The sequence below is a fragment of the Dasypus novemcinctus genome, chromosome 12, assembly GCF_030445035.2.
Source record: "Dasypus novemcinctus isolate mDasNov1 chromosome 12, mDasNov1.1.hap2, whole genome shotgun sequence".
Classification (NCBI taxonomy): domain Eukaryota; kingdom Metazoa; phylum Chordata; class Mammalia; order Cingulata; family Dasypodidae; genus Dasypus; species Dasypus novemcinctus.
The window spans coordinates 1,110,181-1,138,048 of record NC_080684.1 but is presented as its reverse complement, the minus strand read 5'-3'; the positions used below and the strand labels follow the sequence as shown (position 1 = coordinate 1,138,048).

General features: G+C 35.2%; 1 protein-coding gene across 2 annotated transcripts in view; it reads right to left on the bottom strand.

Annotated features, from left to right (window-relative positions):
• LOC101414174 (zinc finger protein 596-like) overlaps positions 1-15,140 on the bottom strand; it is a 65,133-nt gene extending 49,993 nt beyond the window's left edge. Inside the window, exons 1-2 of one of the 2 annotated variants that reach the window (XM_058307727.1) lie at positions 15,018-15,140; positions 13,175-13,235 (exon numbers count right to left, since the gene is read on the bottom strand). The gene's annotated coding sequence lies outside the window, so the exon portion shown is untranslated. The remainder of the gene's footprint in view (positions 1-13,174; positions 13,236-15,017) is intronic. The other variant, XM_058307726.1, reaches the window with a different exon arrangement.
• Positions 15,141-27,868: the final 12,728 nt, after the last annotated feature.

Here is a 27,868-nt window from a genome sequence, read left to right as displayed (position 1 = left end):
GTTTAACTTCTTCCAAAAAAAATAGAAGAGGACTGAAAATTATCCAATATAATTTATGAACCAACATGACCCTAAATCCAAAGCCAGATAAAGACACTACAAGAAAAGAGTATTACAGACCAAGCTCTCTAATGAACATAGATGCAAAAATTCTCAACAAAATACTTGCAAATCTAATCCAACAGCATTTAAAGTAGCATCCAAAAGAATCAAATACTTAGGAATAAACTTAAACAAGGATGTAGAGCACTTGTATTCAGAAAACTTGAATGCATTGCTGAAAGAAAGAAAAAGACCTAAATAATTGGAAGAACATGCCATGCTCATGAATTGGAAGACTAATTATCATTAAGAAGCCAAGTTTACCCAAACTGATACACATATTCAATGCTCTCCTGATAAAAATTCCATCAGTTTTTTGTAAACAAATGGAACACAATGATCAAATATATTTGGAAAGGTAAGGGGCCTCAATATTAAGAAAATCTTAAAAATTAAAGTGAAGGAGGATTTTCACTTCTGGACTAAATCATACGAACCAACTAAAGTGGTAAGAAACAGCATGGTACTGGCATGAAGGTAGACACACAGACCAAGAGCCAAATGGATGGTTCAGAAACAATGATATATGGTCAAGTGATTTTTGGCAAGGCTGTCAAACTTCACCCACCTGGGCAGAATAGTGTACTTAACAAATGGTGCTGGGAGAACTGTCTATCCATAGCCAAAAGAAAGAGGACCCCTATCTCACACCTTATAAAAAATGAACTCAAAATGGTTCAAAGACCTAAATTTAAACTAGAACCATAAAGCTCCTAGAAGAAAATGTAGGAAAACATCTTCAAGATCTCAAGGTAGGTGGTGCATTCTTTAACCTTAAATAGAAAGCATGAACAATGAAAGAAAACAGGATAAATGGGACCTCCACAAACTTAAACACTTTTGTAATTTAAAGGACTTTGCCAAGAAAAAGAGAGCCCACTCAATGGGAAAAATATTTGGAAACTACAAATCTGTTAAGTGTTTGATTGCCATTCTATATAAAGGGATCAGCAATAAAAAAGAGTAAGCAATTCAATTAAAAAATGGGTAAAAGGCTTAAATAGATATTTCTCCAAAGAGGAAATACAAAGGCCACAAAACACATGAAAAAATGTTCAATATCTGTAGCTATTAGGGAAATGCAAATCAAAATGACAATGAGATATCATCTCATGCAGAACTGAATGGTCACTATAAAAAAAAAAAGAAAACAAGAAAAAAATCCAGAAAACATTAAGTAAGATATCATCTCACACTATATAGGGTGGCCATTATTAAAAAACTGAAAGGAATAAGTGCTGGAGAGGATGTGGAGAAATAGGAACACTCCTTCACTGTTGGTGGGAATGTAAAAGGTTCATACTCTGTGAAAGACAGATTGGCAGTTCCTCAGTAAGCTAAATTATAGATTTGTTATATGATCCAGCAACTGTTCTGCTAGGAATATTTCCAGAAGAACTGAAAACTGTGATGCAAACAGACACTCATACACCAATGTTCATAGCATTGTTATTCACAATAGCCAAAAATTGAGAGCAACCATATGTCCATAAACCAATGAATGGATAAACAAAATGTGGTATATACATACAATGTAATTCTATGCTGCTGTAAGAAAAAAAGAAATTGGCACATATATGATGACATGGATGAACTTGAAATAAGCCAGAGACCAAAGGACAAATATTGCATGGTCTCACTAGTATGAATTAAATATGGAGAATAAATACTTGGAGATAAACCTCAAGTAAAGGTTATTAGGAGATAAAAGGGGGGACTGAGAAGGTGTACTGATACTTAAAGTATGTGGAAGTTTTAATTAAAATGACTAATATGTGGCATTCATAGAGTTGAGGGTAACACATTATAGTGAGTAGAACTAATGAAGTCTATAAATGGGATTGTGATTGAAAAGGATAGTCTTGGGATCTAAATGTGAATTGAAAGAATACTCTAGAATAATATAGGGACTGAATAACCTAGTGAACCCAAAAGTGGATGACAATTGTTGTTAATTGTACAAATATAAAATATCCTTCTAAGAAATAGAAAACATTTACATCACTATTGCAAGGTGATAATGAGAGTATAGTGTAATCTATGGACTATTGTTAACAGCAATATTGTAAATTCTTGCTTCAAGGAAAAGATGTACTGTGTTAATAAAAGGGGGATGGAAAATATACAAAATGTAAGCTATAGAGCACAGTTAGTAGTAATAGTATGATGACATTAACTCATACTTTGTAAAAAATTTTCCACAACAATGTAGTGTGTTCATGGAAGGTTGTTGTATGGAAATTCCACATACATTCAGGGTTATTTTGTATTTCATAAACTAATAAAATATATTTTTGAAAAAGAAGTAAAAGTATCTCTATTGTGAGACAATATAATCGTATATGTAGAAAAAATCCTATAGCAGTCACACAAGCACATCTATTTATACTTATACACACACACCCTAATAAATAAATGCACAAATGTTGCAAGGTAAAAGATTAATGTGCATAAGTCAGTTGTATTAGGTGAACAAATTGTGAGGAATCCAAAAAGAAAATTAAGAAAAAATTAATTTTCAGAGGCATCAAAAGTAATAAAATTACTATGAATAATTTTTTAATGGCATCTGGTATAGGGAATGAGTCCAGGATCTCCTGTGTGGGAAGCCAGCACTCAACCACTTAGCCACATTGGCTCCTTTGAGCTGTTTTTGAAAAATTTGTTTACTTGTTCTTTTTTATTGTCTTTTTTAAAAAAGATAAATAGATCACACAAAATGTTACATTAAAAAACATAACAGGTTCCCATATACCCCACTCCCCATCCTGCACTCCTCCCACATCAACATCAGTAAGGCACATTCATTGCATTTGGTGAATACACACTGGAGTACTGCCTCACTGCATGGACCATAGTTTACATTGTATTTCACTCTGTCCCCCAGTCCATTCAGTGGGTTATGGCAGGATATGCAATGTCCTGCATGTGTCCCTGCAATATCATTCAGGTAGAAGACACTGGGGACTGAAACCAGGACTTCCCCTGTAGGAGGCTGGTACTCAAACACTCGAGCCATATCCACTCCCCTTGTATGAATAATTTTATCCAAGGTGTGCAGGAATTGTATACTGTTATCTATAAAATATTTCTAAAAGAAATTAGAGAGGATCTAAATAAATGGAAAATCCCATTTGATGGAATGGCAGATTTAATATAGCTAAGGTTTTAATTCTCCCCTCCAAAATGAATGCCTACCAAACTCTCATAACCCATTTTTAAAAGCAAACAAACAAGGAAATTCTTTACCTCTCAATAAAAATGCTCTAATAATGATTGAAATGATGAACGCACAATTATGTGATTATACCAAATACCACTGATTTTACACTTCGGATGAATTGTATGTTTTATTAATATCTATCGATCAAGTTGATATGTTTTAAAAATAATGTAAGAGCTCTCTATATTAGAGTCTCTATATTAGAGTCTCTATATTAGAGACTCTAATATATAAAATCATACTGAAAAAAAGGAAAAAACCTAGGAGATATCCAATTCTATATTTCAAAGCATAATACAACACTACATTTATTAAAATAGTATGATACTGGCATAAAAGTAAACATCTACAACAATGGAATAGAAATGATACTTCAGAAATAAACTCATATAGCTATGGTCAATAAATTTTCAATATATATATATATCGAGGTCTTGCACTCAGGAAAAACAGTGTCTTCATGATATGGTGGTGGAGCAACTGGATATGCACAGGCAAAGAATCAATTCTGATCCTTACCTTAAAATAGTTTTTTAAAAAATTAAGTCCCTTAGGTAAATGTAAGAGCAAAACTACACCACTCTTACAAATAAATATAGGGGTAATTCTTCACTACTTTGCATGTGGCAAATAATGCTTAGATATGCATTAAAATCACTAGAAACAAACAAAAATAGACAAATTATATTCCACAAAATTTAAGAACATTTTCATCAATGACTCTCACAAAAAAGTGAAAAGATAACCTACAGAAAGGGATAAACTACTTCCTAATCATGTATTTGAGAACAGTCTACTATCTGGAATATATATTTTAAAAATCCCTATCTTTTAACATAAAAACAAATACTCTAATTTAAAATGGGCAAACTATTTGAATACTTTTTTTCAAGGACTATATGCCACTGACTAACAAATACATGAAATAATGCTCAATATCTTCAGTTATTTGGGATATGCAAATCAATACCACTATATGACATCATTTCAGACCTGCTGGGATGGTTATACTTTTCTGAAAATCTAAATGAACTATTGGTGAGAATGTAGAGAAATTTGAATCCTTGTACATAGCCAGTAGGTATGTTCAATGGCACAACCACTTGGAAAGTATATATGAAATTCCCCAATAAGATATACAAAGAATTAGCTGATGATGTAGTAATTCTCTTCCTTGATATATATCCCCCAAATTGAAGAAAGACATTCAAGTAATTGCATATAAATGTTCATATAAGTAATATTTACAATAACAGGTAGAAACAGCCCAAATATCTATCACCCAAAAATTGATAACTGAAATGTGTAATATCCATATATTACATTTTTGTTTAGTCATAAAATGGAATGAAGTAATAGAATAAATTATATCATGGAAAAGATCTGAAAACATGCTAAATGTTTTCAAGACTTAAACCAGATACAAAAGGTCATATTTTTAAAATATTCCATTTATATGCAATATCCAGAAGAGGCAAATAAAAGACATAGAATGATGATTAATGGTTGACAGGGATTGAGGGGAGTGGGGAATTTGGAATAACTCCTTTTGTGTTTCCTTTGTAGTTAATAAAAATGTTCTGAAATTAGTTAAAGCTGATGTACAATATGGTGAATGTACTAAAAGTCACTAACTGTACTTTTAAAATAATTTTGTTATGTGAATTTTACCTCAATAAAAATTGAAAAGATATGGTCAAGTACAGAAAGTGCATGACATTTTATTCAAAGAAATCCAGTTTTCTCTATAATATAAAACATTTATTTTAATGTACAAAGGTGAATATAAACTTTATTCTAAATTTTAATGTTTATTTCTCATATTTATTTTTATGCATAAATACCATCCATAGTCATAGTAAAATTGAAAAGATGGCAAATTAAAGGAAACCCTTGAATTCCTCTCAAATATTTGTACAATTCAATTGTGAATGAAATGGTAATAAAATTATGTCCTGCACTGTGCTATGTAGTATAATCTTTTTATAATTTTCCCTTATCAAAACAAGTATAAAATTGGCTTCCAATATTCTTTCAGATAATTACTAATGTATTTATCCTATTCTAGAGAGTACTATGTGGCTTCTAAACCTATTACTCCCACCATCCTTTCTTCATCCCAATAACCTGTTGAACTTTTATCACATCATTAGGCCTGTATAAATGTTCATATTTACTCATCTTCCATTTATATTTTTCCAGATTTATTTCAGAGAATTTCCAGCCATTTATCTATACAGAGCTAGTGTGTTAGAATCCCTAAGGAATCTCTTGAACCTGGACTATTTCTTAGTACACAAAATGCAACCAAGAGAAATTATGAATAAAGAAATGAATGAATCTTCATAATTTCCCTTTACAATAGCCTTACATATTCAACATCATCTAAGAGTTATAATTTAGAACTTATCTGGTAAATCCACTCTAAATGAACAGTAAGTACCCCACAGAATGAAGCAATGCCTAGTTTTATTATCTCTTTAATCAGGTTTTGACTCTCTGGAATATAGTCCTTATGTGGCTGGACTGTTTAAAATGGTATGCAAAACCAGAGATTATATTCACCTTAAGAAGAATCTGGACAGAGCAGGAACTTGGGAAGAGAGGAAAGTGCTGCTTTCTTTTGGAATCTCTCTCAGAACCTAGTTGTCCTCACCATTTATTATAATTTTGGAGTTCTGGTAAGTTCTCCAAACAATAGTTCTCAAAAAAGTGCAACACATTTACTTGCACTTTCAGAAGTCCTGATTATATTCAGACTTTTTTTATTCCAAAGAAACATCTTTCATTTATTGTATTCACTTTTGCCTCACCATTCTCCATTTTTTACTATTTGTGTGCCTTATTCATTTTTGCTTAGAATCAATTTCATTACTTTTAATTGTGTTGTCCAAGATTCTAGGTCTTTTCTTTTCAATACTATAAGCAATAAACATGTGACTATTAAATTTAAATTAGTCAAATTTAAATGACACTAAAAATTCAGTGCTTTAGTTGCACCAATCAAAGTTCAAGTGCCCATAACTATATGTGCCTAGTGGCTTCTATAATGGATTATGCAGATAAAGAATACTATCTTCACTGCAATAAGAACTATTAGGAATGTTCATCTGAATCTCAGATATTTCTTCTATTTTTTCCATTTATAAATGAATTATTTTTGTTTCTCTATTAACTACTATGTCTCCACACCAATAATGTTTAATTTTAGTTCTTGTAACTTTTTAAGGTAGGTACTTATATCATTTGATCATTTATTTTAATTTACGTAAGTATTTTACACAATAAAAGACCAATAATTATCTCAGGAATATTGGTTTATATTTTTGGCTCTGGTAATTTTATGTAATTTATTCAAATATTATTTTTCATAATGTACTTTTTAATTTGTGCCAAGGTTGTTTACAAGTTTTCCCCTTGATTTTCAGTTCATTAATTATATTTTCCATTTTCCTTATTATTTTCTAGTTCTGTTTCCTTTTGCATAGGGAATATTAGTTCTCCCTTTCAAGTATTTGAGATTTTCCTCCATCCTATTGTATGAAACATTTGTATGGTAGGTCCATAAGCTCTTACGTTGTAGTTTATTTTCAGGTTATGGTATTTTAATATAGTTTTTGATGAATAATTTTGGTAATTATTCTAATTTCTTTTGAAAAAGAAGTTAGGATTTCTATAAAACAAGAAGTGATAGAAACCTATGAGATGAAACATAAGTTACATAGGCCTGAGTCCCACATTCTAAACCCCAGGTCAGCAAACTAAATTGTAACTAAATTCCTTTCCCTGTAAATGCTTCTATCCTAGAACCTCAAGCCTGAGAACAACTAAATCATATCTCAACAGATCCATTTTTTTTTTGTAGCTTAGCTCCTTTAAGTCAAGACTAAGCCAAATAAGGAAATCTATCCTGTGTCAATTAATAAGATTATTTTCTTTAAGACTACCTTGTACTATTTTTAGAAGCCTTTTTGCTTTCACTGTTTTAAGTTCCCTTGCATATTAGAGATTGTATGTTGTCTGAACTGATTAATTGCTTTAAAAATCTATGAGACCAATAAAATTAATTTCCTTTGGGTTTTATTTTTTGGCAGTTTTGACTGAGAGGAGAGGATCCAAAGATGACCACTAATGACTCTGGAAACAAGAAGACAGAAGAAAATGCTTGCTGAACCCTTTGTGTTTTATTTTCTCTCAACTATCTCCAATGTTCATGGATGAGTCCCTCTCAGATCTGAGCTGCACTATTTTTGTGTTTGAGCTCTCTGATTTCACTAGGTATCAGTCCAAAGCTTAGTGGGTTAATCTTATTGATGAGAAAGTTCAAATTTTTAGCCTAAGACCCTAGCCTTTTTGGGTGGATCTGTTTCATTTCTGTTACTGCTGGTTTCTTTGATCTGTGTACAAAGTAAGACATGAAATGGTAAAGATGGGATCCTCATCTTTATCTAAAACCTTGATTCTCTACACTTTGGCATTCTGTCATATTACATGCTCAAAGTTTATGAAGCTTGAAGCTGTATCAATCTAACAAAATGGCAAAATCTCACCAAAGACAACCTGGAATTCCCCATGCCCATTTTGGGAAATATCCAATTAGACAAAATTACTCGTCACTCTAGAAAAGGAGATCCAAAACTAAACAGCTGAATGAAATGCCTGTTTTATTTATTACTCAGAATTTACTAAGATAATGCAAGAATAAAAAAATGGTTTCATTAAAGGACTCTGCAAAAGACTAATGAGAAATTGTAAGTTCATAGGATTTCTATGTTTTCTTTATTTCTATGTTTTTGTGTCTGACAAGTAGCTAAATTAGTTTTAATTGAAGATATAAACTCTCTATTTGTGTCTGTCTATATGTTTGATGTATTGCATTTTCTTACCTCTGAATGGTATTACCGAAGTAACTTAGAAAAGTCCTTTAAAGAGCTCTAGTCAAGTTGGCTGAAAGATACATAAGCATTTATAAATTAATACCCCTATAGTTATAGAAATTAAGGAAAACAGGATTCTATTATTTTCAGTGAAAACAGAGAATGCAAAGAAGTAAATCCAAATTTTTGAAAAAAACTAAATTTCATGTAATTCAGGTAAACCCTAGGCAAATAGGACTATTAACTAAATAAAAATAGCTATGTCTTTGGAATTATCTATACTAAGTATACAATTTTATACTAGCTTGGTATGTTCTTCCTAAATTTATGCAGTATTCTAATAAAGTAATATAACATTGTATCACTATATCTTTAAGTTGATCAAAAATGTAAATTGAGTTTTGAAGGATGTTGGGTTGGAGAGAGTTTACAAGATCTTTTTGATAACAAATATGTAAGGTATGGAGGATGTGTTTTGTTAAAGGAATGGAAAATAGTTTAGTCTAAAAGTAAAATTACAGGTTGTTACAGAATGAAAAACAGGAATATATAGAACAAATTGAGTAGATGTAGAAAGTTGTAGGTTTTCAGAACATGTATTTCATCTGTCAAGGTCAAGTGTGGTTAAGGTTTGATAGTTTTGTAAGATTTTAAAGAGTTTTCTTATCAGGCAGTATCTTCATGCAAAACTGGTATTTTATTTTATTTACAATAACAAAGTATCCCTGGATTATCACTCTACTCAATAAGAATTTAAAAAGGTTTTTCTAAAATGTCTGAGCAAGCTGATTAAAGTGAAAGATTCTGCAATCTTATCAGAAAAATCTCCTGTACTTTATATCCTTTATAGAAACATCTTTTAATTGTTTCAACGAATGTTTTCTCACTTTTGAAATAAAGTATTTTTTGCCATGATACTACCTCCTCTATTTTTAAAATATTTTGTTGTTACCAGTTTCATTAAGGAACTAAATATTGCTTCAGTTTCCCAAGATGCTATTTATCAAAATGTTAAAACCTGACAACTTTTGACAGTTACCATCCAAAAACTGAACCATAAATACTATCTTTCTTTTAAGATTTATTTATTTATTTCTCTCCCCTCCCCCCCAGTTGTCTGCTCTGTGTCCATTTACTGTGTGTTCTTCTGTGTCCACTTGTATTCTTGTCAGCAGCACCCAGAATCTGTGTCTCATTTTGTTGCATCATCTTGCTGTGTCAGCTCTTCATGTGTGTGGTGCCACCCTGGACAGGCTGCACTTTTTCTGCCCTGGGTGGCTCTTATGGGGTGCACTCCTTTGTACATGAGGCTTCCCTTGTGCGCATCAGCACTGCATGTGGGCCAGCTCATTACACGTGTCAGGAGGCCCTGGGTTTGAACCTTGGATCTTCCATGTGGTAGGTGTATCCTAACCATTGGGCCAAATCCACTTCCCAATACTATCTTTTTTATCTCAAACACTCATTGGGATTTTACAAAGGGCCTTTGGAAAATCACAAAGGATTTTTTTTTCTTTCATCTTACAAAGAGTTAATAAATAGCTTTATTTGATACATAATCAGTTGCATAGGAATTATTATCAAATTAAAAAGATTTTGTAACTTTCTATTGGTTAAGTTATAGACTAAAATGTTATTAACATAAACATTTCAGAAATTACATAAAGTTCTTAGAGACTTGTCAATATCCTCACTCACCATGAGTTGTCCAAGTACTGATAAGTCTGATATTAGACAGTAATATTATTGGTCATAAGCTCAGTTATTCTTAAAATAATGTTTTGTGAACTATCATCTGAGTGTTCACTTTTGTAAAACAGCAATAAGTTAACCATGGGCATTGGTTTTATGTCAAGTTCTCTGAGGAACCAGCTTCTAATGACATTCCTTAAATAACTTTGAGAGCATACCACTGTACTAAGTCAAGGTCTCCAGAATTTTAGTGAAGAAGATGATAGGTTCTTGAGAATGATTACAAAAGATCCAATGAAATGAAGATTTATTACTTTGGGCTAAATTAACTGATAAAAAATGATCATCACTTACTTAGGATTATTGCTAATATTTTATTGTTCTATTTTCTAGGTACAAGGGATCCCTTACTGAATTAAGCTATCTATAATTCACAAAACATTCATCTTTTTCTCCTTGCATGACTTCTTCAGAACTTGAAAACTCTTACTGAATATTCTTAAATTTTATGGCACTATATTTATGCTCATAGGTTCAATCAGGATTGATTCCCCTTGTTAACATGAAATAATTAGAATAGTTATATAACCAATTCTTAGGGATGTTAATTCAAGAACACAGAGGAAACTCTGATTCTATTGCATATTAGAGTCCTCACCTTGATGCAGTTGTCTGTTTTTATACAAATTATGTTAAAGCTTCAGCAGAAACTGCCAACTTGATTAAAACCTTAACTTAACTCTGAGCATACTTAACATTTTTCCTCCAGAAAATTGACTTCTTATGATTTCTTTCTAATTCACCTCTTAACTTCACCTAAAATGCTGGAATGTTCTTTTTTCTTTTTTCTTACTCAATTATTCTTTATTTTTTTATATATATTTTGTCTTTATTTTTTAATGTTAATTAAAAAAATATGAGGTCCCCATATACCCCCCACCCTCCTCACCCCACTTCTCCCCCCATAACAACATCCTCCCCCATCATCATGAGACATTCATTGCACTTGGTGAATACATCTCTGAGCACTGCTGCACCTCATGGTCAATGGTTCACACCATAGCCCACACTGTCCCACAGTCCACCCAGTGGGCCATGGGAGGACATAAAATGTCTGGTAACTGTCCCTGCAGCACCACCCAGGACAACTCCAACTCCTGAAAATGCCCCCACATCACATCTCTTCCTCCCACTCCCTACCCTCAGCAGCCACCATGGCCATTTTGCTACCTTTATCCAATAAGGGAATACCCCATGACTGTAAACTGGTAGCTGCAAAATTAATCACTCCATACATGTTCTTAAGATCAATACATATATTTGTTACTATTTCATGTGCTAAGAATTTCAATGTATGTTCCAAAAACACTATACCACATACTAATTGAATAAGGTAGCCATCTTTAATTTTCTCCACAAAGAAAGGATGAACTCTACGCTTTTATCCAAACCTGTTTTCTATCAGAAGGAATTTCTAATAGCTATTGCAGGGATTCTTACTTTATTGTTCCAAGGACCACTTTTCCAGTCAGGTGAAAACCATGGGCACTCTGATAGTTTTATGGTACTCAACATTAGCATGTCTTTAAATTAAAATTTTCAATTCAAGCTCACAGACACCATGAAGTCTTTCCCCTGAAATCTCAACAGACCCCTGGTTAAGGACCCCTGATCTATAGTGATTTCAGCATGCTCTGGAAGCAAAGAGGGTTCCTCACTTCTGTTGTGTCAGTTGAAAATTGTGGACAAGTAAACTATCTCCTTCCTGCCATTTTACTCCTATCTACTGTTGCTATCATTAAGATAAAAGTTCACACAAAAGGACTGACCATGAATGTTTTAAAAATTCACTTGCATATTTTCATGCAAAACAACCACTAGTAAAACAGCTGTAATTATAAACTTAAAATAATACTATCTAAATTAATCAAAGAACCGAGCCTTTCCAGGCCCAAAATTTTACCTTTGGCCTCTGTTGATTGACAGCATTTCTTTTAGGAAGAACAAATTCTACCCCATATGAAATTGTTCCTAGCAGACCTATCTCTAGGAATAAACTGAGAACTGATCACTTATTTTCACAGCATGACATGACCCAATTTGTAAATCCTTAATGCATTATGCCAAAGTCAGCCCTAGATCCTCATTAAAAGGAACCCTGCCAAATACTCCTAATTTCTGACAATACAACTTAATTACAGGGTGTGGGCCATGGGTCAACATTACTCAACTAAAAAATGTTCCGTCACACTCCAGGACTAATAATAAAGACTTAAAAATCAAACTAGCCAGGAAGAGAAATAGACAATGTCACAAAGTAGACTATTTATTCCCAACATGACAGATCAAGCCCTAACATAAAGTCCTCACATAGACTCTTACCTTATTAATACTTCAATGTTTCATACTTACACTGGCCTGGAAAAACAGTGTCATTGTCTACTTCTCCAAGGAATTTACAAATGAAGGTAACTTTACATACTCTTTGAATTGTCACCATAAACCCTGATCTAAGCACATTGCAAGGTACCCCATTGTTCTCCCCATAACAAATTTCTTTCTTATTCCAAATGCTTCAGTCTCTTCAGATCAAACTGCACCACTTGTTTCATACAAAATATGAATACTAGACCCAAGGTCCTCTTTACTCTGCTTTAAGCTTTCTTGGATCTGTAACCTTGTGGCCAAGAATTAAGAATTAACAAATTTTATGATTACTGAATCATTAGATTTTTTTTTTTTTTTTTTTTGCTTATTGTTTCAGTATATTATAGAACAGCCTAAACCTAATACCTGGAATTACTGAAACTACCTAGGTCAACCTCACCCTTCATAATGGTTATTTCAAACAAGGCTCACCCTTGTATATATTTACTATTGTGATGGTTAATCCAGTCTGACCTTACCTTTATTTACAGTTATTTCAAACCTGGGCTCAACCTTCTGTATACTTACTATTATGGTGTTTATTCTAGACTAAATTTACATTCATTTATGGTTATTTGAAACTAGTCTTGTATATATTTATTATTGTGATTGTAACCTCTCCACCCTACCCTGTTTGAAACCACAAAAACCATGAGCTCCTCTTTGGGGCCCTTGCTAGGCCAGTGACTACCAAATAAACTTTCTCACTTGGAACATCAGTGTCTCAGGAATTGGTCTTTAAATTGTACTGGAAGGAAAGAACCTGTTTTTGCTCAGTATCAACCACACAACAGACACAACTGGTTGAGAAAATTATACAGAGAACTTGGAAGAGTTTGGAAAGTCCACATACCTCCACAAACTACAAGTTACCTTAATAATGTAAGTCCACTTTCAGGCTTAAGGCACTGGATCTGTAAAAGACATACAACAAAAATTAATTTTGTTCAGCTCTCTATAACAGACCCTTGGATACTAAGAACAAATGACAGTATTCCTAGTAATGAATCTATAAACAAAATCACCCTGACTTATTTACATTGTTCTGCCAGACTATATTTTTATTGTTGAAATTTTATCAGATATTTGCCTGGGCAGTAAATTACATTAATCATTGATAAATGTCTGGGCAATGTGCACTTGGTCTCCTCACAGTCCCTTAGGAATTTATAATAAATCTGAAATTTCTCACTGGACTATTCCCCTCAATCTACAATCACAGGCAAAACAAGACTTACCCAGGGACTTAATGATTCTGGGTTCACCTCTCTGAGTAGATTGCTTTTACTTGGGTTTGGGATTAACACAAATGAAAACAGGATTAAATATCTATCACTCACAACTGGAGAAATTACTGAATCTATTGCTAGAGCTATACCTGCACAGTAAGTCATTAGATTTATTGGCTAAACTAGTTCTAGACAAACTTATTACCTATTAGCTGAAGCATTTTTTGCCATTGCCAACAGCACTTGTACTTCAGTACATACTTCTGTGGAAGTTGAGACATAACTGCATGAAATAATTAAATAAACCACATAGTTTAAATTGGTAAGGTCTTCCTCAAGGCTCTGATTTGATCACTTTGATTTTAGTTGGGTCAAATCATGGGAGCCTGGGCTTAGGAGTATACTATGAGTTAGGCAGTAGGGTCTTTTATCACTCATAGTACTCATTATAGTCTCCTTGGGGGACTGTTTTCTCTCAGAGGTTTTCAATACTTTTTTCCAGCCATTTGTGACCTAGCAAATGATTTCTTTTTGTCTGGGATGACATAAAAATAATTATAAGGGAAAATCAGACATCATGACCACCTATGAGCTCAACATGAAAACAACCTGCAAGTACTACTTGAAGACCTCAGGCAGCAATTCAAAATGGTCTCAACACCTTATATTTTGATCACAACTTTCAATGGCTGATAGCCAGATAAAACCTGGGGAAATTGTCATATAAATTAAGAAGACCCTAGATAGAGTCCTTCATGTTAAGCTTTACATCAGCAAACCAAAACTTAACTTAGTTCCTATATCTTGTAAGGGCTCCTTTCCCTATAACCTGAAACATAATAACCTGCCAGGTTCTTTCCTCTCTTTCTTCTCCAGGAATCTTGATTTGTTCTGTTTGTTTTGTGCCAATTTTTGTCCCCATCTTCTAAGATTTGTTTAAATTATCTTCCTCACTCACTGCCCCATTTTCCTTACTTTTCATTTCTGGGACTCTCCAGTATTGGAGCAGTTCAATTTAAACCTCCTCCTTCATTTTCTTCCTGTGAGGCATTTCTGCCAAAGGTTTCTTCCCTGCCAGATTATCCTGCCTCTGAGAGTCAGAGAGGGTCTTTCCAGAAAGACATGCGCCCCCAGAAAAGTCCATTCTACATTTAGGGATTTCCTCCAGCAGTAACCAGAGTGAATGCATGCAACACTCAGCCACAGCCATTCTGCTGAGGTCTTACTTCCAACCCCTCAAATCAGGGGCCCTTTGTTTCCAGCACTCCTTAGAAGCTTGCTGTCAGCCCTGTATCTCTGTATTGGGATGTGTGTAGGGTTTCAGCTCAGTGCTGTGAGTTCCTCTAAAATGTTTCCTCAGTGAGGCACCCAGGCTGCTTGCTTCTTCTGTAAAACTCCTAAGCTTTGCACAGGACTATTGAGAGGGAAGGGAAGAGGACAGGTAGGTTCTGGGTGTTAGTTTCCTACCTGATATATTTTCTCTTTCTTCAATTCAGCATTTCTGGAGTCCTTCTTCAGTCTCTACCATTCTCCAGAGTATCTGCGGTGTTTTTTTCAGGGTATAGCTTCCGTCGCTGTGTTGATGACGTCACAAACATCCATTTATTTATTTTTTAAAGACTTGCTGAAGGCAGGGAGAAGGAAAAAGGTGTGATATTGGGGCATTTTCGGGACTTGGAGTTGTCTTCAATCATATTGCAGGGACGGATGCAAGACATTATATATCCTGCTATAACCCACGGAATGGACTGGGTAAGCTACAATGTAAACTATAATCCATGCAGCGTACTAGTGCTCCAAAATGTACTCATCAAATGCAATGAATGTACTGCACTAATGAAAGAAGTTGTCAATGTGGGAGGAATGGGGATGTGGGAACCTCTTATTTTTTTAATGTAACATTTTATGTGATCTAAGTATCTTTTAAAAAAGATAATAAAATTTTTAAAAATGAAAAAAAGATCTTTAGACTACGTAAGTGTTACATAAACACTCCCAAACTTTCCCACATCAACATCCCTCATTAGTGTGGTACAATTGTTACAATTGATGAATACGTACTGAAGCATTTCTAATAACCATGAATTTTTAAAGAGGTTCCAGAGATTGAACCCAGGACCTCATACACGGGAAGCAGGCACTCAAGCAGTGAGCTTCATCTGCTACCCAGACAGAGTTTTTTATTCAGTTGTTATTTTGTTTTTAGAAGATTCCTGGGATTGAACCCAGGGCCTTGTACATGGGAAGCAGGAGCTCAGCCCCTCGAACTACATCCATTCCCTCACTGATTTTTCTAACATTATCTCAACTTCAAAAAATAAAATAATAGACAAAAGGCAGCTTAGTGAATTATTGAAGCATTAATATAAAATATTCTATCCAATTACATTTATCTTACTTAATTCTAAAAACAAACAATTGTTTCTCCATTGTTCGGAAAGATAAATAAATGAACAGATGTTAGTTAAGTGGCATGAGAAACATCTTCTTAATGAAGAAAATGAAGAAAAAATGTTTAATCATATTCATATCTTATAAAGCTAAGCCCATTTTTTTACATTTAGCATTGATTTAGGATCTTCTTTGCCTTTCATACATAAATTATTACAATACTGTTGTTAACTGTAGTCTATAAATTATATTAGTTGTATTTTTTCTATTTATCAACAAATTCTTAACACCTTATAGTTGAAGAAATTCTTTATTAACAATCCTTATCTACCACCAAAATCACTGTTATACAGCTCATTGTCTATTCTACCGCTGTCTTTCAATTAACATTAACCTTCCTAGGGAAACGGACTTGGCCCAGTGGTTAGGGCATCTGTCTACCACACGCGAGGTCCGAGGTTCAAACTCCGGGCCTCCTTGACCCGTATGGAGCTGGCCCAAGTGCAGTGCTGATGTGCGCAAGGAGTGCCGCACCACGCAGGGGTGTCCCCTGCATATGGGAGCCCCACGTGCAAGCAGTGCACCCATAAGGAGAGCCACCCAGCCTGAAAGAAAGTGCAGCCAGCCCAGGAATGGTGCCGCCCACACTTCCCATGCTGCTGACAACAACAGAAGCGGACAAAGAAACAAGACGCAGCAAATAGACACAGAGAACAAACAACTGGGGGGGAGGGGGAATTAAATAAATAAATAAATAAAGTACATACCCCATTTAAAAAAATAACAAAAAACCTTCCTAGAGTACATCTTTTGACCACAATCCCATTTATAAATAGTATACGTAATACTCACTATAATGTACTATTATCAGCTCTATCCATTACAATATATTCACAGATGAACTTATTAAACATTCTACATACATTGAGTCTCATTCCCCTTCTTAACCTATACTTTATAGTGTAATTCCATAAGCTTATTAATTGTATTTAATTCATATCAATGAGAATACATAATATTGATTCTTTTATTTCTGTCTTATTGCATTCCATATAATATCTTCAAGGTTCATTCATGTTGTCATGTACATCCTGATTTCATTTCTTCTTACACTTGAATTGTATTCCATTGTATGTATATATCACATTTTGTTTATTCATCAGTCGAGGGGCACTTAGGTTGTTTCCATCTTTTATAAATTGTGAATAATTCCACTATGAACATGGATGTGCAAATATCTTTAGTTTCCTTTCTTTCAGTACTTCTGTATATATTCCTAGTAGTAAGATTGCTGGATTATATAAGAGTTCTATATTTAGCTTCCTGAGGGACCACCAAATCATCCTTAACAGAGACAACCCAATTTACATTCCCACCAACAGTGATGGACTGTTCATATTTCCCTGCATACACTCCAGAACCCACTGTTTTCTGTTTTGTTTTTAAATAATTGCCATTCTGTAAGGCATGAAATGATATCTCATTGTAGTTTTGATCTCTAAATCTAGTGATGCTGAGCATCTTTTTGGGTGCTGTTTTGGCCATTTGTATTTCCACTGAAAAACATCTATTCAAGTCTTTTGCCCATTTTTAAATTAGGTCATCTTTCTGTCATTGAGTTATGTGATCTCTTTATATAGCATATAAATAAACACTTGTTGGATATGTGGTTACTGAAGATTTTCTTCCATTGAGTAGACTGTCTTAAAAAAATTGTTAGAAACACAAAGTGTTTAATTTTAAGGAAGTCCTAAGTCCTATTTATCTAGTTTCTCTTTCATTGTTTGTGTTTTAGGTGTAAGGTCTAAGAAACTACCTTCTACCACAATATCTTAAAAGTTTTTTCCCTACATTTTCTTCTAGGATTTTATGGTTTTGGTTTTTTTAGATCTTTGAACTATTTCTAGTTAATTTTTGTATAAGGTGTGAGATAGGGATCCTTTACTTTATTTGAGATATGGTATCCAGTTTTCCTTGCACCATTTGTTTAATAGGCTGTTCTGACTCTGCTGGGTTGGTTTCACAGCCTTGTCAAAAACCACTTGACCATAGATGTGAGGGTCTATTTCAGAACTCCTGTTTCAATCCCATTGTCAATCATTCTATCTTTATACCAGTACATGCTGTTTATTACCTCTTTAACTAAATAATATGCTTTAGTATTGGGAAGTGAGAGTCCTTCAATTTCATTCTTTTTAAAGATAGTTTTGGCTCTTCAGGGGCCCATGTCCTTCCAGACAAATTTGATAATTGGGTTTTCCAATTTTACAAAGAAGGCTCTTGGAATTTGTATTGGGATTGCATTAAATCTCTAGATCAGTTTGGGTCAAATTGGCATCTTAGTGATATTTAATCTTCCAACCCATGAACACTTAATGTCTAACAGTTTATTGAGTTCTTCCTTGATTTCTTTTAAAAAGATTTTGTAGTTCTCTGAATTTATTCATAAATTTTTGATTATTTAGTCACAATTGTAAGTGGAATTTTTTTCCTAACTTCCTCCTCAGTTTGCTCATTGGTAGTGTATAGAAACTCTATTGAACTTTTGCATATTAATCTTATATTCTGTCATGTTACTGAAATTGTCTATTAGTTCTAGTTATTTGGTTGTGGATTTTTCAGGATTTTCTAAGATAGAATTATACCATCAGGGAATAGTGAAAGTTTTACTTCTTCCTTTCCTATTTGGGTGCCTTTTATTTCTTTTACTTGCCTAATTGTTAAAGCTAGCACAATTTTTTTTTTTTTAAAGATTTATTTTCTTATTTATTTAATTCCCCTCCCCTCCCCCGGTTGTCTGTTTTTTGTGTCTTTTTGCTGCGTCTTGTTTCTTTGTCCGCTTCTGTTGTCGTCAGCGGCACGGGAAGTGTGGGCGGTGCCATTCCTCGGCAGGCTGCTCCCTCCTTTGCGCTGGGCGGCTCTCCTTATGGGTGCACTCCTTGCGTGTGGGGCTCCCCTACACGGGGGACACCCCTGCGTGGCACGGCACTCCTTGCGCGCATCAGCACTGCGCATGGGCCAGCTCCACACGGGTCAAGGAGGCCCGGGGGCTTGAACCGCGGGCCTCCCATGTGGTAGACGGACGCCCTAACCACTGGGCCAAAGTCCGTTTCCCTAGCTAGCACAATACTGATTAACAGTAGAAATAGTGAACATCCTTGTTTTGTTCCCAATCTCAATAGGGAAAATGGTCTTTTACAATTCATTACAATGTTAGTCATGGGTTTTTCATATATTCCATTTACAATATTGAGAAAATTTCCTTCCATTGCTATGTTTCAGGGAGTTTTTATCATGAAGGGATGTTGTATTTTGTCAAATGCCTTTTCTGGATCAGTTGAGATAATCAAGTGATTTTTTTTAAACTTCAATTTAAAATGTGGTATATTACATTGATTGATATTCTTATATTGAAGCACACTAGCATACCTGTTATAAAATCCATATGATCAGGAAGTGGATGTGGCTCAAGTGGTTGAATGCCTGCTTCCCACATGTGATGTCCTTGATTTGGTCCCTTGTGCCTCCTAAAAACAAAGACAAACAAGCAAACAAATGAAAAAACACCTCAGGGGAGCCAATATACTTCAGTGGTTGAGTGCTGCTTCCCACATTGAGGTCCTGGGTTCAATCCCTGGGCCCAGAACCTCAGAAAAAATAAAAATAAAAAAAACCCATATGATCATGGTGTATAATTTTAATGTTCTTTTGAATTCAGTTAGGAAATATTTTATTGAAGATTTTTGCCTCTATATTCATTAGAGATATTGGTATATGATTTTCTTCTTTCATAATATGTCTTTTTAACTTTGAGTATTAAGGTGATATTGGCTTCATAGAATGAGTTTCGTAGCATTCTTTCCTGTTCAAAATTTTTGAAGAGGTTGAGCAGGATCTGTATTTGATTATCTTTGAATGATTGATAGAATCCACCTGGGAAGCCCTCTGGTCTTGGGTCTTTTCATTTTTGTCAGGTTTCTGATGTCTGTTTCATTTTTTTTACTTTTGGTTGACTTGTTGAAGTCTTCAATTTCTTCTAGGGTCAGTGTGGGTTGTTCAAGTGTTTACAGGAATTTGTCCATTTCATCAATATTGGCAAGTTTGTTGGTATACCATTGTTAATGTTGTCCTCTTGTGATATTTTATTTTCTGCTCAATCACTGTTAATATCCCCTTTCCCATTTCTGATTTTATTTGTATCTTCTCTCTTTTGTTCTTTGTTTAAACTAGCTAAGGATTTGTAGATGTTATTGATCTTCTCAAAGAACCAACTTTTGGTTCTGTTGATCTTCCCTTTCATCTGTTTTTATTTTCCATTTTATTTATTCCTTCTCAATCTTCATTGTTTCTTTTCTTCTGCTTGCTTTTGGATTGGTTCTTAGTTCCTTTTCTAATTCCTACAGTTAGATCTTTGATTTTAGCTCTTCTTTTTTAAAGTAAGCATTGAAGATTATAAATTTTATTCTCAGCACTACCATAATTTTTTTAGGAGATATTGGGAATTGAACACAGGACCTTATACATGGAGAGCAGATGCCCAACCACTTGAGCTACATCTGCTCCCCTGCCGTATGTTTTGTCTGTTTTCTTTCATCTTGAGATATTTACTGATTTTGCATGCAATTTCTTCCTTGACTCACTCATTATTTGAGTGCATTGTTTAATCTACATATATTTGTGAATTTTCCTTTTTCTACATGTTATTAATTTCCAACTTAATTCCATTATGGTCAGAGAGTGGTTTCTTTAATTTCAATCTTTTTAAATTTATAAAAATCTGACTTGTATTCCAACAAAAAGTCTATCCTGGAGAAAGAATGTATATCATTGTGTTTTGAGAACTTGAGAAGAATGTATTTCATTGTGTTTTGGGTTGTAATGTTCTACAAATGTTGTAAGGTCTAATTAATTTATCATATTATTCAAACTCTGATTCCTTAATTATCCTCTGTCCAAATGTTCTGTCCAATGCTGAGAGTGTGTCTCCATCTATAATTGTAGAGACATCTGTTTTTTTCTTCAGTTTGGCTAGTGTGTGCCTCATGTATTTTGGGGCATTGGGGAATGTGACAGAATTCCCCTGGCTAGGAAGTCAGCACTGCTTCAGTTGTCAAGTGTAACTCTTCCTACTATGACAATACCCAAGGAATATCTGAATACTTTTATATACCCTATATACATGCCCTGGAGAACTCCCTCCCAACCGTGTGACCCCCATCAATGACACCCCACACCTGTGCTCCTCCCTTGCAATAGCTGAACTCATCTGTAATCTAAAACTTCTTTGAAAATGAAGCCTAATATATTGCAAATTCAATTAGTAGAAAAATGAAATAGTCATGGTTAAAGGTTAGAAAGAGAATACATACTATTTAGAAAAACTAAAATGAAGAAAAAATGAGGTATTAAAGATGAAAACTATCATAAATGTCTTTCATCACTGCAATAGGTTTTACCCTGTATATGTTGTGGCAAGGCCATCTCTTTGATTCCTTCCTCAGTGACTGCATCCTTTTCTTCAAAAAAAAAATTAATTTTGTCTTCAAAAAGTTTTAGAGCACAGTTAAGTAACATATACAATATAGGGGACTCCCATATACCAAACATCAAACCCTTTTCTACCTTCCCCAACAGTGAACTTTACACATATGGATGTTATATTTGCTACAGCTGATGTACAGATAAAGAAAAATAGCTCCTAACCATGGTTCCATTTTTGTTTACATTATGGTTTATATTTTAGACTGTACATTTTTCTAAATTTTTAGTTACATTGTTATTTACATTAAGTACATTTTAGCTGATACACTTTTATATATTTTTGGTGAAATTTAACATGGTCCATATCCATCACTGCATGATCTTGTATAAATCTTCCATTGCCCCCATTTAACCCTCTTCCATCTAGTCTAATCCTCTCTCCATATCCCCTTGGGGACCACAGTGACAACCAAGCTTCACTGCTTGAAGGACCAGATTTATAGATACTTGTGGAAGTACTCAGGGCTTGACACACTAGACTGTCATCCTCATTTGGGAGCCACCAATGCTCTCCAGAGACACAGTTCCCACCTTTGAGAACATCAGGCCTCCCCATGATGGGGGTACAACACCTTGCTCAATGTATGGATCTCCACCCAATTAATAAACACACTATGCAAGATGAGCACTCACACAGTCCTTAAAAACCTGCCCCAGTTTCAGCCTATGTGATATGACCCCCATCAAACACCTTAAACAAGTAAAACTTCTTTATTATATTTTCTAAAGAGTTTTCTCAACATTAGGGTTTCAACCATATACATGAAAATCTCCCATGTTCACCTGCTCCCCTCAAAACCTCCCCCCAATTCTATGGATCATATGACATATCCTCCCAACCCTAAACCCCATCAAGCTTGCAAAGCCCCATCTGATAATATCCCTATGCTTCCTTCATATCCCTTCCCTGTACAACTACTTACCTCCACTTTATCATAGATTTTGCACCCGTAGATGCCAGCTCTCAACCTTCCTCTCCCCCCAATTTCCTGTAAGCCTATCATCCATTCTGTAGCTCTCTGAGACACCTTGGTTTGTTTAATTCACATCAGAGAGCTCATGTAGTATTTGTCCTTCAATGCCTGTGTTGCTTCACTCAACATAAGGTCCTCAAGAATCATCTTTGTTATCCCATGTGTTAGTACCATGTTCCTTCTTACAGCTGAGTAGTATTCTATTGTATTTATATGCCACATTTTGCTTATCCATTTATCTGTTGATAGATATTTAGGTTATTTCCAACTTTTGGCAATAGTGAATAATGCCACTATGAACATTGGTGTGCATATATTACTTTGTGTCATTGTTTTCAGTTCTTCTGTGTATATACCCAGCACTGGAATTACTGGGTCATTTGGCAAATCTATAGCTAGTTTTTTGAGGAACCACCAAACTATGCTCCAGAATGTCAGGTTCCTTCTGCATTCTCAGTAGCAGTGGATGAGGGTTCCCATTCTTCCACATCCTCTCCAACACTAGTAGTTTTTTTTTTAATAACCCCCACTGAATGGGTGTAAGATGGTATCTCGTTGTAGTTTTGATTCTCATTTGCCTAATAGCTATTGATGTTGAGCACCTTTTCTTGTGCTTTTTTATCCATTTGTAGTCCTTCTTTGGAGAAGTGTCTGCTCAAGTTGCTTGCCCTTTTATTACATGGGTTGTTTGTCTTTTTATTTTTGAGACACAGGAGTTCTTTATATATGCAGTTCTTTATATATGTAACCATATATCACCTATCAGATATATGTTTAGAAAATATTTTCTCCCAATGATTAGGCTGTCTTTTCATTTTCACAAAGGATAACCTCCTTTCAGGTGCAAAAGGCTTTAATTTTGAGGAGGTCCCATTTATCTATTTTTTCTTTTGCTGCTCGTGCTTTGGGTGTGAAGTGCATGCAGCCATTTCCTAATACAACGTCCTGTACATGCTTCCTTCCCTACATTGTTTTCCAAAGTATTTATTGTCTTGGCTCTTATATTTAGATATTTAATACATCTTTTTTTTTTTTAAAGATTTATTTTTATCTATTTAATTCCCCTCCCCTCCCCCAGTTGTCTGTTTTCTGTGTCTTTTTGCTGCGTCCTGTCTCCCCGTCTGCCTCCGTTGCCGTCAGCGGCACGGGAAGTGTGGCGGCGCCATTCCTCGTCAGGCTGCTCCCTCCTTCGCGCTGGGCGGCTCTCCCCATGGGTGCACTCCCTGCGCGCATCAGCACCGCATGTGGGCCAGCTCCACACGGGTCAAGGAGGCCCGGGGCTTGAACCGCGGACCTCCCATGTGGCAGACGGACGCCCTAACCACTGGGCCAAAGTCCGTTTCCCTAATACATCTTGAATTGGTTTTTGTATAAGGTGTGAGATGGCAATCCTCTTTCATTCTTTTGTATATGGATATCCATTTCTCCAAGCATCATTTGTTGAAGAGGCCATTCTTTCCCAGTTGAGTGTTCTTGGTAGACTTGTCAAATATCAGATGACTGTATAAGTGAAGATCTATATCAGAACTCTCAATTTGGTTCCATTGGTCAGTAGTCTATCCTTGTGCTAATACTATTCTGTTTTGACTACTGTAGCTTTGTAGTATGTTTTAAAGTCAGGAAGTGTGATTCCTCTAATTTCATTTTTCTTTTTAAATATGTCTTTGTCTCTCCAGGGCCTCTCTCTTGTAAAAAATTAAATTTCATGGTTAGTTTTTCTAGTTCATTCAAAAATGCTGTGTTGATTTTAATTAGAATTGCATTAAATCTGTAGAGCAGTTTGGGTAGGATAGACATCTTAATGATACTTACTCTTCTTATCTATGAACAGGGAATATTTTTCCATTTATTTAGGTCTCTTTGATTTCCTTTAACACTGTTGTGTAGTTTTCTGTGTATAAATCCTTTACATTTTTATGTAAATTTATTCCTAGGTATTTGATTTTCTAAGTTACTATTGTAAATGGTATTTGATGATCGATCTACACCTCAGATTGTACGTTATTGGTGTACAGAGATGCTACTGATTTTGCACATTGACCTTATAACCTGCAATTTTACTGAACTCTTTTATAAGTTCTAGAGGCCTTGTAGATTTCTAAATGCTTTCTGTGTATTGGTCATGTCATCGGCAGATAGTGAGATTTTGACTTCTTCCTTTCCAATTTGTATGATCTTATATCTGGTTCTTGCCTCAGTGCTCAAGGAAGTACTTCTAACACAATATTAAACAGGATGGGGTATATTGGCCATCTTTGTCTTGTTCCTGGTCTTAGAGGGAACAATTTTAGGATTTCACCATTGTGAATCAAGTTAGCTGTGGGTTTTTCATATAATACACTTTCTCATATTCAGAAAGTTTCCTTGTCTCCTATCTTTTGCAGTGTTTTTATCAAGAAAGTGTGCTGTATTTTGTCAAATGCTTTTTCTGCATCTATAGATATGATCATGTGATTTTTTTCCTTTGATCTGTTTATGTGGTGAATTACACTGACTGATTTTCTTAGTTGAACCATCCTTGCATACCACTGCTGAAACCCACTTTCTCATGGTGTATAATCACTTGATGTGCTGTGGAATATTTTGTTGATGATTTTCACATTTAGGTTCATTAGAGAGATTGGTCTGTAATTCTCCTTTCTTGTGATGAGTTTGGCATTAGGGTAATGTTGGCATCATAGAATGAGTTAGGCAATGCTCCTTTTATTTCTATTTTTTGAAAGAGTTTAAGCAAGATTGGTGTTAGTTCTTTCTGGACCATTTGGTAGAATTCACCTGTGAAGGTGTCTGGCCCATGGCTCTTCTTAGTGGGAGGTTTTAATGACTGATTCTAGCTCTTTACTTGTGATTGGTTTGTTGAGATAATCAATTTCTTCTTTCATCAATGTAGGCAGCTTATGTATTACTAGGAATTTTTCCATTTCTTCTAAATTGTCCTTTTTAGCATAGAGTTTTTCAAAGTATCCTTTTATGATAGTCTTTATTTCTGTGGGGTCAGTGGTGATATTCCCTTTCTCATTTCTTATTTTGCGTATTTGCATCTTCCTTCTTTTTTGTTTGTAAGTCTAGTTAAGGGTTTGTTTGTTTTACTTATCTTCACAAAGAGCCAGCTTTTGGTTTTGTTTATTTTTTTCTAGTGCTTTCTTATTTTCTATTTCATTTAGTTCTGCTCTGATCTTTGTTCTTTCTTTCTTTCTTTCTTTCTTTCTTTCTTTCTTTCTTTCTTTCTTTCTTTCTTTCTTTCTTTCTTTCGGATTAGTTTGTTGTTATTTTTTACTAATTCTGCTTAGTGTGCAGTTAGATTGATTCTAGCTATTCTTTTTTTCTTTCTCTCTCTTTCTTTTTATTAAATGTTATATTCAAAAAAATAGAAGAGGTCCCCATATACCCCCCACCCTTCTCACCCTACTCCTCACACATCAACAACCTCTTTCATCATCATGGGACATTCATTACATTTTGGGGTACTGCTGTAGCACATGGATAATGGTTTATGTTATAGTTTACATTCTCCCCCAGTCCATCAGTGGGCCATGGTAGGACACACAATGTCTGGCATCTGTCCCTGCAGCACCACCCAGGGCAACTCCAAATCCTGAAAATGCCCCCACATCATATCTCTTCTTCCATCTCCCTACCCTCAGCAGCTACTGTGGTCACTTTCTCCACATCAGTGCTACAATTTCTTCCATTACTAATCACAATACTTCCATAGTAGAATATCAGTAAGTCCACTCTAGTTCATATTCTATTCCTCCATCCTGTGGACCCTGAGATGGTTATGTCCACTCCACTTCTATATTGAGAGGGGGCTTAGATTCCACATGGATGATGAATGCAGTTCTCCTGCTTGCAATTGTAGGCACCCTTGGCTTCCTGGCATGGTGGCTGTCCTTCTTCACCTCCCTGTTAGCTGGCCAGGGAAGTCCAATAAACCAGAGGGTAGGAGTTGCAAGTCTGCTGAGGCTCAGGGCCTGACTGTCACATGGACAGTCCAATGATTCAGGTCTCCTGAGTATACACCAACCCCAATGCCAACCACAGGTCCGGTAAAAGTAACAGAAGAGACATGTGTAAAAAAGTCACATTTGAGTCCAACTCCATCACAGTCAGGAACACAAACTCCAGAGTAGGGCCAGCTGACATGGTATGGAACTGCAGAATCATCTGCCATGACCAAAGAACCTATAGGTCTCTGTAGCCCTCAGGAGAACCAGTATATAGGTTTCTATCTACTTTGGCTGTCTCTGGTGGCCTGCTGAGGTGTGCATAGCGTTTACCCCTCTGATGACCTCCTGACTCTTTTTTTGGAGAAGACTCTTTGTCATTTGTCCTTTACATTTCCCCCTTTTATCCAAAGTCAAAAAGCAGTTTTTAACACCTGATATTACATATAGGTTGAGATGTTCTGCTGATCTGAGTTGACCCTTCTATTCAACTTCTTTTTCTAGTTACATCATCAGCTGGTGCTTGGTAGTAATCCCTTGGCACCAGGGAGGCTCATCCCCAGGAGTCATGCCCCACACTGGGGGGAAGGTAATGCATTTACATGCTGAGTTTGGCTTAGAGCATGGCCACATTTGAGCAACATGGAGATGCTCAGAAGGTAACTCTTAGGTACCCTGCAGCTCTAGGCCTAGTTCCTATGTTAGGCACACAGGTTCATAATCATAGCTATCAGTTTCAAGGGCTCACTGTTGGACCATCCGTATTTGTTTGTCTTTGTCATTGCCCTTGGGAGATAGTTGTTGTTCCATTGGGGAATGTGATAGAGCTCCCCTGGCTAGGAACTCAGCACTCCCTCAGTTGTCATTTTTAACTGTAACCACTGTGAAAATATGCAGACATTTTTATGTCCCCTGTATATATGCCCTGGAGAACTCCTTCCCAACCATGTGCCCCCTATCAATAACAACTCACAACAGTGTTCTTCCCCTGCCACAGGTGAACCTCTCTGTTGTCCAAAACTTCTTTAAATTGAAGCTTAATATATTGCCAGGTTCAATTAATAGTAAAATGGAATTTAGTGATGGGTTTAAAGATTAGATAAAGAATACATACTAATTTAGAAAAATAAAGGAAAAATAAATTGGGATATCAAAAAATGAAAAAGCTTTGGTTTTGACATTTTGCCTTTCATCACTGCTGTAGATGTTGCGCTCTATGTACAGTGGCAAGGTAATTTCTTCCATTTCTTCCGCAGTGTCTAAATCCTTTTTTTCCCAATTATATTTTGTCTTCACATATGCTTTAGATCACAGTAATTCACATATACAATATATGGTATTCCCCACATATCCAACATTAAATCCTTTGTCCCTTCCCAAATAATCATCTTTTTACATGTTCATATTATGTTTGCTGCAGCTGATGTACACATATTGAAACAATAGCTTTCAAACATGGTTCCAT